The 11,649-nt window shown below is 38.6% G+C and overlaps 1 protein-coding gene across 2 annotated transcripts in view; it reads right to left on the bottom strand.

The window, feature by feature from the left end:
• LOC114892067 (gamma-taxilin-like) overlaps nucleotides 1–11,649 on the bottom strand; it is a 58,233-nt gene that overhangs the window by 32,288 nt on the left and 14,296 nt on the right. The window lies entirely within an intron of this gene.

Below are 11,649 nucleotides of genomic sequence, written 5' to 3'. Positions count from 1 at the left end.
AAAAGACAACCCTCAGAATGGGAGAAAATATTTGCAGGTGAAGCAACTGACAAAGGATTAATCTCCAAAATTTACAAGCAGCTCATGCAGCTCAATAACAAAAAAACAAACAACCCAATCCAAAAATGGGCAGACCTAAATAGACATTTCTCCAAAGAAGATATACAGACTGCCAACAAACACATGAAAGAATGCTCAACATCATTAATCATTAGAGAAATGCAAATCAAAACTACAATGAGATATCATCTCACACCAGTCAGAATGGCCATCATCTAAAAATCTAGAAACAATAAATGCTGGACAGGGTGTGGAGAAAAGGGAACACTCTTGCACTGCTGGTGGAAGTGTGAATTGGTACAGCCACTATGGAGAACAGTATGGAGGTTCCTTAAAAAACTACAAATAGAACTACCATATGACCCAGCAATTCCACTCCTGGGCATATACCCTAAGAAAACCATAATTCGAAATGAGTCATGGGGCTTCCCTGGTGGCACAGTGGTTGAGAGTCCACCTGCCAATGCAGGTTACACGGGTTCGTGTCCCGGTTTGGGAAGATCCAACATGCCGCGGAGTGGCTGGGCCCGTGAGCCATGGCCGCTGAGCCTGCGTGTCCGGAGCCTGTGCTCCCCAACGGGAGAGGCCGCAGCAGTGAGAGGCCCGCGTACTGTAAAAAAAAACCAAAAAAGAAAAGTCATGTACCAAAATGTTCATTGCAGCTCTATTTACAATAGCTTGGAGATGGAAACAACCTAAGTGCCCAGCATCGGATGAATGGATAAAGAAGATGTGGCACATATATACAATGGAATATTACTCAGCCATAAAAAGAAACGAAATTGAGCTATTTGTAATGAGGTTAATAGACCTAGGGTCTGTCATACAGAGTGAAGTAAGTCAGAAAGAGAAAGACAAATACCCTATGCTAACACATATATATGGAATTTAAGAAAAAAAAATGTCATGAAGAACCTAGGGGTAAGACAGGAATAAAGACACAGACCTACTAGAGAACGGACTTGAGGACATGGGGGGGGGAAGGGTGAGCTGTGACAAAGCGAGAGAGAGGCAAGGGCATATATACACTAACAAACATAAGGTAGATAGCTAGTGGGAAGCAGCTGCATAGCACAGGGAGATCAGTTCGGTGCTTTGTGACCACCTGGAGGGGTGGGATAGGGAGGGTGGGAGGGAGGGAGACGCAAGAGGGAAGAGATATGGGAACATATGTATATGTATAACTGATTCACTTTGTTATAAAGCAGAAACTAACACACCATGGTAAAGCAATTATACCCCAATAAAGACGTTAGAAAATAAAAATAAAATAAATAGTAACAAATGTAGATAACCCACGAGCTTCACCACACTGGGGTAGTCCAGGAGAGATTCCAGGCAAATGCAGAAGGTATTCTGCAACATCTAAGCTCATCTTAGACACACAACCAGTGTTTCCAACAGAGAAGGTACCTCAAAGATGGTTAGAGTCCCACAAGGGACTCATTGCTACTTAAATGTCTGCCCCATAGGAAGAGGCACTGATAAAACTGTAAGATAATAAAAGTGGCAACTCAAAGGCCTATCTCTGTTCTTTTTGTCCTATTTTGGCGGGAAGTAGGTGGAGAAAATTGAGATTTTTGAAACATGGCTTTTGAGTCAAAGAAGTAAAATTATGTTCTCTTCACTGTAATAAAAAGTGCACAGCAACATTCCAAGGGGAAAAGGGGCAAAGGAAACTAGATAATCAATACGCACAGAAACACAACTAATCAATACATAAGAAAACATTAAAGTCAACGAAGTGCAAAGATATTTTCCATTTAATAAGCATTACTGAGGAATTTCTATATACTCTATCCGTACTTTTTCTGTTATTTCCCCCATAAAAAATGTACAAACCAAAACTTTTTCTCTTCTTCAATAAAATGCCTCATGTCTCCTGTCCTTTTTCTACTGGGTTATTTGCCTGTCCTTACCACTCTGTACATGCTATTCGTATATTCATGATTCTAATCCTTTGTTGGGTATCTGCTGAAAATTTCTCTAAGGTGTCTTTAATGAGACAGGGTCAATTTGAATAAAGCCACACTTTGCCATTATTTTCCCTTATAAGTGTGTTTGGTTTCTTAAAGAATTCCTTGCTTCAAAATTGAAAAGTACTTACGTATATTATTATCCCAAACAATTTAGTTTATTTAATTTTTCTTATATTTTTGATTTTTAAAATTGAGGTATAACTGACATAATATTCTATTAGCTTCAGGTGTACAAAATAATGATTTGATAGTTGTATACACTGCAAAAGGATCAACACAATGAGTATATTTAACATTTATCACCATATGTTGTTACAAAACTTTTTTTTTTTCTTTTGAGGAGGATTTTTAAGATCTAGTCTCTTAGCAACTTCCAAATATGCAATACAGTATTATTAACTATAGCCATCAAGGAGTACCTTACATCCCCATGACTTATTTTATAGCTGGAAGTTTCTACCTTTTGACCCCCTTCACACATTTGCTCACTTCCCATCCACCTCTGGCAACCACTAATTTGTTCTCTGAACCTATGAGCTTGTGTGTGTTTAATTCCACATATCAGTGAGATTATATATTTGTCTGTCTTATTTCACTTAGCATAAAGCCCTCAATGTTCATCCATGCTGTCTATGCAAATGACAAGATTTATTTTTTAGTGATCAAGACTGAATAATATTTCATTGTTTGTATGTATATATATTGTATATATATTTCCCAGATATATGTGTATACACTTACCACATCTTTTTTATCCATACATCCACTGATGGACACTTTGGTTGTCCCAAACCTTGGCTATTATAAATGATGCTGCAAAGAATACGTAACTTCAAATTAGAGTTTTCATTTTCTTTGGAAAAAAACCCAGAGGAGAAACTGGTGGATTATATGGCAAGTCTATTTTTAATTTCTGGATACACCTCCATAATGTATTTACATTCCCACCAACAGTGCACACGGATTCCCCTTTTCCCATATCCTTATCCACACTTATCTTGTATCTTCTTGATAGGCATACTAAGGATGTCAGATGATAGCTCATTATAGTTTTGATTTGCACTTCCTAATAATTTGTGATGTTAAGCAACTTTTCATGTACCTGTTGGCCATCTGTCTTTTTTGAGTTAAAAAAAACAAAAAAAAGGTCTATTCAAATCTTCTACCCCATTTTTAACTGAATTGCTTGGTCTTGACTACTGAGTTTTATGTACATGTATTTATATATTTTTTTATCTACCTTTACATATCCTGCATATTAACTCCTTAATATATGATTTACAAATATTTTCTCCCATTCAGTAAATTACATTTACAATTTTTTCATGATTTCCTTTGCTATGCAAAAGCTGTTTAGTTGGACATAGTCCTACTTGTTTATTTTTGTTCTTGCCGCCTTTGCTGTGGCATCAAATCCAAAAAATTACTGGGAAGACCAATGTTAAGGAGCTTACCACCCATGTTTTCTTTTAGAACTTTTATGGTTTCAGGTCTTACATTCAATGGATTCTTTAATCCATTCTGGGTTAATTTTTGTGTATGGTCTAAGACATAAGTCCCCTTTTTTTCTTTTACATGTGGTTGTCCAGGTTTCTCAAGACAATTCATGCAAGAGACTGTCCTTTTCCCATTGTATATTCTTGGCTCTTATAAAATAATTTAGCCATGTATGCGTGAGTTTTTTGGGGGCCCTCTGCTCAGTTTCCCTGATCTATGTGTCTGTTTTTATGACAATAACACTGATTACTATAGCTTTGTAGTACAGTTTGAAATCAAGGAGCAAGATGCCTCCAGCTTGTTTTTCCTTTATAAATTTGCTTTGATTATTCAGGGTCTTCTGTGGTTACATCAAAAAAAACTAAGGTTGTTTGTTCTATTTCTGTAAAAAAATGCCATTGGTATTTTCATACCAATTTTAATGAATCTGTAGACTGTTGTGGGCAGTACAGACATTTTAGTATATTAATTCTTCCAATCCATGAGCATGAAATTTCTTTACATTTAGCTGTGTCTTCTTCAGTTTCCTTCATCAATATCTTATAGTTTTCAGCGTACAGGTTTTTCACTTCCTAGATTAATTCTATTCCTAGGTATTTTATTCTTTTTTTTTTTTCTTTTTGCAGTACGCGGGCCTCTCACTGTTGTGGCCTCTCCCGTTGCGGAGCACAGGCTGCAGACGCACAGGCTCAGCGGCCATGGCTCACGGGCCCAGCCTCTCCACGGCATGTGGGATCTTCCCGGACCGGGGCACGAACCCGTGTCCCCTGCATCGGCAGGCAGACTCTAACCACTGCACCACCAGGGAAGCCCTATTTTATTCTTTTTGATACAATTTTAAGTGGAACTGTTTTCTTAATAGCTCTTGCTGAGGAGAAATGCAGCTCATTTTTGTAAATTGGTTTTGTATCTAGGAACCTTACTGAATTTGTCCCTTAGTTCTAAGAGTTTTTTTGGTAGGGTCTTTAGGGGATTCTGTACAGTATCATATAATGCCACTTGCAAATACTGACAGATTTTACTTCTCTTTCTTGCCCAATAGCTCTGGCTATGACTTGCAATACTGTGTTGAATAAAAGTGATGAGAATGAGCATCCCTGTCTTGTTCCTGTTTTAGAGGAAAAGCTTTCAATACATCATCTTTCAGTATGTTAGTTGCAGAATTTTCATACATTGACTTTTTTTTATGAGGTACATTTTCTCTGCACTCACTTTGTTGAGAGTTTTCATCATAAATAGATGTTGAATTTTGTCACATGATTTGTCTCCATCTACTGAGGGGATGTTATGATTTTTATCCTTCATAGTGTTAATGAAGTGTATCATTGATTGATATGAGAGGCTGAATCACCCATGCACCCCTGGAATAAATCCCACTTGACCATAGTGTATTATTCTTTTAATGTATTGTTAGACTCAGTTTGCTAATAGTTTGTTAAAGATTTTTTTATCTATATTTATCATGGATACAGGAGTGTAATTTTCTTTTTCTTGTGGTATCCCTGTCAGGTTTGGTAACAAGGTAATGCTGGCATCATACAAGTAGTTAAGAAGTGTTCCATCCTTTTCAACTTTTTTGAAGAATCTGAAAAAGAGGTATTATTAAATCTTCTTTGATTGTTTGGTAGAACTGACCAATGAAACTGTTTGATCCTGGACTTTTGTTTCCTGGGATATCTTTGATTATTCTACTAGTTATTGGTATGTTCAGTTTTCTATTTCCTCATGATCCAGTCCTGCTTGCTGGTATGTTTCTAGGAATTTATCCATTTCCTCTACAATTTGCTAGTATATAACTGTTTATACTAGTGTGGACTAAGAATGCCGCCAGCCATTGCACTAAACAAAGGATGCTGCAGCCATCAAGCCATCAAACACTCCAATTGCCCCCAACTGTGCACCCTAAGGGGACTCAAGATAGGAGACAACAGGATAGTGACCCTACATAGCTAAGGTGTGTATCAAAGGAATGATTTCCGTCAGCCCAGACTCCTGCACCTCCCCATAGACAGAAAAGTGCTAAATTCATTCACTTGAGATGTCTGGTTTTCTTTAAATAACAGTAAGCTTCTGATGTTCCAACTACCTGGTTTTTGTTGCAAAAACTCCTATACATCCTGGCTCCTCCTTTACCTCTCTGGAGCAGTCCCCCAGAGCTATCTGAGAGGGCGTCTCCCAGGCTACAGTACTCAGAAAGTCTGCCAAATAAAACATAATTCTCAACTTTTAGGTTGTGCATTTTTGTTTTCAGTTGACAGTACACTCTTACAATCTTTTTTATTTCTGTGGTGTCAGTTATAACGTCTCTTTTATTTCTGATTTTATTTATTTAAGCCCTGTCCTTTTCTTGACGAGTCTAGCTAAACGTTCATCAATTTATCTTTTAAAAGAAAAAAAAGTCTCTTAATTTCATTCATCTCTTCTATTGTCTTGAGTCTTTGTTACATTTATTTCCATCCCGATCTTTGTTATTTCTTTCCTTATAGTAACTTTGTGCATTTATTCTTCTTTTTCTATTTTCTTGGTGTGTGAAGTTAGACTGTTTATGGAGTTAGGCATTTTATCACCAGGAACCTACCTCTTACAACTGCTTTTCCTGCATTCCATAAATCTGTTATGTTGTATTCTCATTTTCTCGAGGTTGTTTTTCTTTAAATTTCTCTTTTGATTTCCTCATTGACCCATGGTCGGTTCACTACATGTTGTTTGATCTCACACATTTGTAAACTTTCTAGTTTTGTTTCAAAATTGATCTCTAGTTTTATACCTGATGCTCAATACACTGAAATCTTCCTTTATTTATTAAGAATTGTTTTGTGGCCTAAAACATTTCTTCTCCAGAATGTTCCATGTGCACTTCAGAAAAATGTGTGATTCTGCTGGATTCCTTTTTCTTTTTTTTTGATGGAATGGTCTGTATATATCTGATAAATCTATGTGATCTCACATGTTCTTTAAGGCTGACATTTTCTTACTGATTTTCTGTCCGGATGATCTATATGGTTGATGTAAGTGGAGTATTAGAAGCCCCTACTATTATTGTATTGATGTCTATTTCTCCCATTAGGACTGTTAATATTTGCTTCATATATTTAGATGGTTCTATGCTGGGTGCATAAATGTTTACATATGTTATATCCTCTTACTGTACTGACCCCTTTATCATTATGTAATCCCTTTCTTTGTCTCTTATTACAGTCTTTGTTCATAAACTCTATTTTGTCTGATATATATATATATACCTGCCACAGCTTTCTTCTGGTTTCCATTTGTATGGAATATCTTTGTCCCCCCTTTCACTCTTAATCTGTGCCTGTCCTGATACCTGAAGTGAGTCTCTTGTAGGCTGTGTATAAATGTGCTGTTATTTTTTTCAGCCATTCAGTCACTCTACTACTTCTGAATGGAGAATTTAGTCCATTTGTACTTATTGCCATTTCAATTTTTTTTTAAATTGTTTTCTCATTCCAGCATTCCTTTCTTGTTTCTTGCTCTCTTCCTTTGCACTTTGCAAATGGTATTATTAGATTCCTTTGTCATTATTTTTTGTGTTATCTACCACAGGGTGTTGCTTTGTAGTTACCATGAGGTTTACATGAGGTAACAAATTATACCATTGCATTTTAAGTTGGTAACAACTTACGTCTGAAAGCATTCTAAAGCTCTAAATTTTTATCTTCCCACACACACTTTTCAAGTTTTTGATGTCATGTTTTGGATCTTTTATCTTGTGTATCCCCTAATACCAATTATTATCCACTAATACCAAAGTAGTATTTTTACTACGTTTGTCTTTTAACCTTCATACTAGCTTTACAAGATTAATCCACTGTCTTTCCTATATAATTACCTTTATCAGTGACTTATATTTTCATATATGTTCCTGTTAATTAGTGTCCTTTCTTTTCAGCTTAAGGAAATCCCTTTACATTTCTTACATCCCCTTTCTTTCTTATTGGTAATGACCTCCTCTAGAATTGCTTGTATGGAAAATTCTCTCTCCTTTACTTCTGAATGGTAACTTTACTGCGTATTCTTTTTTTCTTTCAGCATTTTGATAATATTGTGCAACTTCTTTCTGGGCGGCAAAGTTTGTGCTGAAACATCTAATGATAATCTTCTGAGTATTGCCTTATATGTAACAGGTTGCTTTTTCTCTTGCTGCCTGAAGTCTCTGTCTTTAACTTTTGACATTTTAATTATACTGTGTCTTGCTGTGGGTTCCTCTAAGTACATCTTATTTGGAACTTGGAGCTGGATGTGCTTCCTTCCCCACTTTAAGGAACTTTTCAATCATTCTTTTTCAAATAAGTGTTCTGCCTGTTTCTCTCTTTTCTCCTTCTGGGTTCCCTATAATATGCATATCAGTCCACCTGATGTTGTCTCACACATTCCTAAAGCTGCCTTCACTTTTTAGATTTTTTTCTCCTTTTGCTGCTCTGCTTGGGTGAATTCCATCGCCCTTGCTTTAAGTTCACTGATCCTTTCTTCTACTTCATCTAGTCTGCTGTTGAACTCACTAGCGTATTTTTCAGTGTTTTTCAATTTTCTAGTTCTGTGACTTTGATTTTTTACTTTCTTATATTTTCTATCTTTGTTGAACTTCTCACTGTGTTCATGCATTCTTCTGCTAGCTCAGTGGGCATCTTTATGATTATTACTTTGAACCCTTTATCAAGAAAATTACCTATCTCCACTTCATTATGTTTTTCTCCAAGGTTTTATTTTGCTGTTCCTCATACAGCATATTTCCCCTCTTCCTCATCTTGCTTGACTTTCTGTGTTTGCTTTTATACACTCCATGAAATAGCCACCTCTCCCAGTCTTGGAGGAGTGGCCTCATTTAGGAGATGAATCTTATCCTTCAACCTTGCAGCTCTTGCTTGTCTCTCAAATGTTGGTGATTGCTTGTGCAAGCAGCTTATTTTATTTTTAATATCTCCCAGTTGTTGAGTGTGTTCCAGGACCTGTCAGTGTCCCAAAGAGGTCAGGGGAGACTTCAGCACAACCTAGGTTCAGGCTGATTGGAAGCCTGACCCTGAAAGGCAGCAGCTTTTAAAGAATGCAAATATGTACAGTCCCGTACAACTGTAAGCTAAGCTCTGCTGGCCACCAGACCAGGACATCTGTGGGTGACCCTTTGGTGACAGCTGTAAAATTCAGGCCTCCATAAGAATGGATCAGCACCTTCTTGTAGATTATGGTAAGCTGTAGTGAGGCAATGGGAGAGTACAAAGATCTCATCCTTCAGCCTGTTTTCCTAGAGAGCGAGTCCACAGGCCTCTGGATGTGTGCAAAACCCAAAGACTGACCCTCACACCAACGTTCCTAGACAAGCAAACAGGCTTCTTCCACAGAAGGAGGGGGTGTTTTCAGTGTGCTATCTATGCAGTGCCCTGGGTGTGATAACCAGCTGTGTCTCTGACTCTTATGAGACCCAGGTACACAAACCTCCCTGGTCAACAGGCCAGGCATTCATTGGAGGGGGGGGGGGATTCCATGGGCAGCAGCCACAAAAGCAGGGCACCAGACATGTACAGCTCCGCTACAAGAGAGTCTAGCACTCTGCATCAGAGGGGGAGCTCAAAGATAGCACCTGCTTTCCTAGGTCTCTGGAAGGCTTACAGTTAGCCCTTTGATGTGTGTTTAATTTAGAAGCGTGCCCCTCAGTCCACAGCCATGAAAATAAGCTCATCAGCCTCTTTCACAGAAAGTCCTAGCTCCCTGTTCCATTGCCTCCTGCTGTGCTCTGGGATGGTAGCTGTTTAAGAACTTTCCTCCATTGGATACGGTCTTCTGGTACCCACTGACCACCACTGGCCCCCAGAACCAAGCAATGTAGAGGTGTCCCCTGGCAGCAGACACAACAACTGGGGCACCAGATAAGGTCCGTTATGGAAGATAGCAGCAACCTGAAGCAAAGCAGAGGGAGAGTGCAAAGATCCTGTCCTCCAGCCTCTGTTCCCTGACAGCAACTCCACAGGCCTTTAGAAGTGTGCCACACTAGAAGCCTTCCCCTCAAGCTAAAGCTCCGGGACAAGCAAACAGTCCTCTTTCTCAGAAAGACTAAGGCTGAGTTTAAGTCTGTTGTCTGTGCAGTGCCTTGAGAGTGGCAGGTTGCCAAGAACTGTCTCTCCAATTGTTATAGTCCTGAGGTACCCACGAACACAAGACTGCTGGCCTGCAGGGCCAGGTGATCACAGGGCATCCCCTGAGCTGCAGCTGCAAAACCAGAGAACCAAACATGTATAAAAGCTCCCCTCAGGGACGTACTGGAGTGGAGCAGAGGGAAAGCATGAAAATGTCTCCCACTGGCTTTAGCAACATTTAACAAGATTTAGTGAAAGTGCAGAAATGGCACCCTCCCTAGAAGAAAAACGTCTAGAGGGAAAAATAAGGCACCCATTGGCTTTAGAGTGAGAGTACAGAAACGGCGCCTGCACCTCCATCCTTGGAGAGTATCTCAACCAGCCCCTTCTTCTCAGGCCCATGTTCTGAGATTAGCAAATCAATCTCTTTCACATAAAGTCTGCATGCTTTTCAAACAGCTGCATCTGCACTGGGCCCCGGGGAGAGTAAGTCTGTGCAGCTTCCCTTTAAGAAGCATTTCTCAGTCAACTACAGCCCTCTGGGTCACACGGGTGCGATTCCCGTGTTGTTTTTAAAAGCTAGATGTTTTGGGGGCTTCTTTCAGGTGCAGGACTTAAAAATGTTGGGGTGCCTGATGTGGGGTTCAGACCCTTTGCTCCAGGTTTTTTTGTTCTCTTTTAATTGGAGGTTGCTACCCTGAGGGTGAGGTCTGTGACTCAACTTCTCCAACCCACCTTGATTTGACAGTGATGTTATACTCCCAAGGTGATCCAACTGTTTAGAAAATGAGTTTTTCAAGAAACAGTTTTTGAACATATTTTTTAAACCAAAATACACCTATTTTTTATTATTCACAAGAACTACTGATCTCCACAAGGATAAAACTACATCAAAAAGAGGCTACTCCTTAGTCAAGTCTCCAATGTATCACTTTTGCAAACAAATGCAGTAACTCTTACTTGCCATATCCTCCTCCTTCAAAAACATATCTAAATAAATAAATAAATAAATAACTTGATTCCTGTTTCTCAAAGTCTAGTCCCTGGACCAGCAGCCCTGGCCATCAACTGGAAACTTGTTAAAATGCAAGTCTATCTTAACCATCTTCCCCATCTCCACTTAAAATCTACTGTAAAGTGTCTTTTATATCTACTGACTCAGAATCTGCAATTTGACAAGATCTCTAGGTGATATGTATGAGTCTGAGAAGGACCGACTTAGCCCACTATGCTAGTCAATTTCTTTCTTCCCTAATCCTTTCATGGCTGGCTGCTGCTGTCACTTCAGTAAGTCAAACTAACCTATTCTGCTGCTTTTCCTACCCAAATTTCACTCCTTTCTCCTTTTTCTTTTCTCCCCTCTTTTCTTTTTCTGCCAATTCTTACTTGATTTCCATCATGTGACTATACTATTAGAGACTTTGATATCCAATGCAAGCATTCTTTTCTGAGGCCAGCAATGCATCAACACTGACTGCTGCCATCTTTGCATTCAGATGGCTCTAGGTCATTTTCACTGATACTCTGGGGTTCCTACTTCTCACAATATCAGAAGATGCCAGGCTCCTAAATGAGACATGCATGTACCACTTGAAGAAACAGTAACTAAAGTTGTTCCAGCTTTGTTCTTAGAACCGTTACTGACAAAATATAGTAAAATTTATGATACATAATAGTTTTTTAATAATAGATGAAAATGCACAAAGTTTATCAGTGATAATTCACACAAGTGCTTCACAAAATCAAGAATTTTGGCATTTAAATTAGAACCAACTATTCTAAAAATTTCCCACATCTGTTCTTCAAAAGATTCTATGCCTTTTCCATTCTTTGCTTTTAAAAAGCTAGCAAGGTTTCCATGTTGACAATGCTTCCATAATCCCAGAAGAAGAGTGCTACTTGAAATAACATAGGTTAGAACAAACTCTTCCATGAGTCAATTTCTTTGGAAGATGGAAAAAGGAACAATGCCTAGCATATAGTAGATGCTCAGTAAATACTTCCTGAGAAACAGTACTGTTTTT

This window comes from Monodon monoceros, unplaced genomic scaffold (assembly GCF_005190385.1).
Source record: "Monodon monoceros isolate NGI ecotype Baffin Bay Population unplaced genomic scaffold, NGI_Narwhal_1 Contig174_ctg1, whole genome shotgun sequence".
In the NCBI taxonomy this organism is placed as follows: domain Eukaryota; kingdom Metazoa; phylum Chordata; class Mammalia; order Artiodactyla; family Monodontidae; genus Monodon; species Monodon monoceros.
The sequence above is the reverse complement of the archived record's forward strand: the minus strand, read 5'-3'. Positions and strand labels throughout refer to the sequence as shown.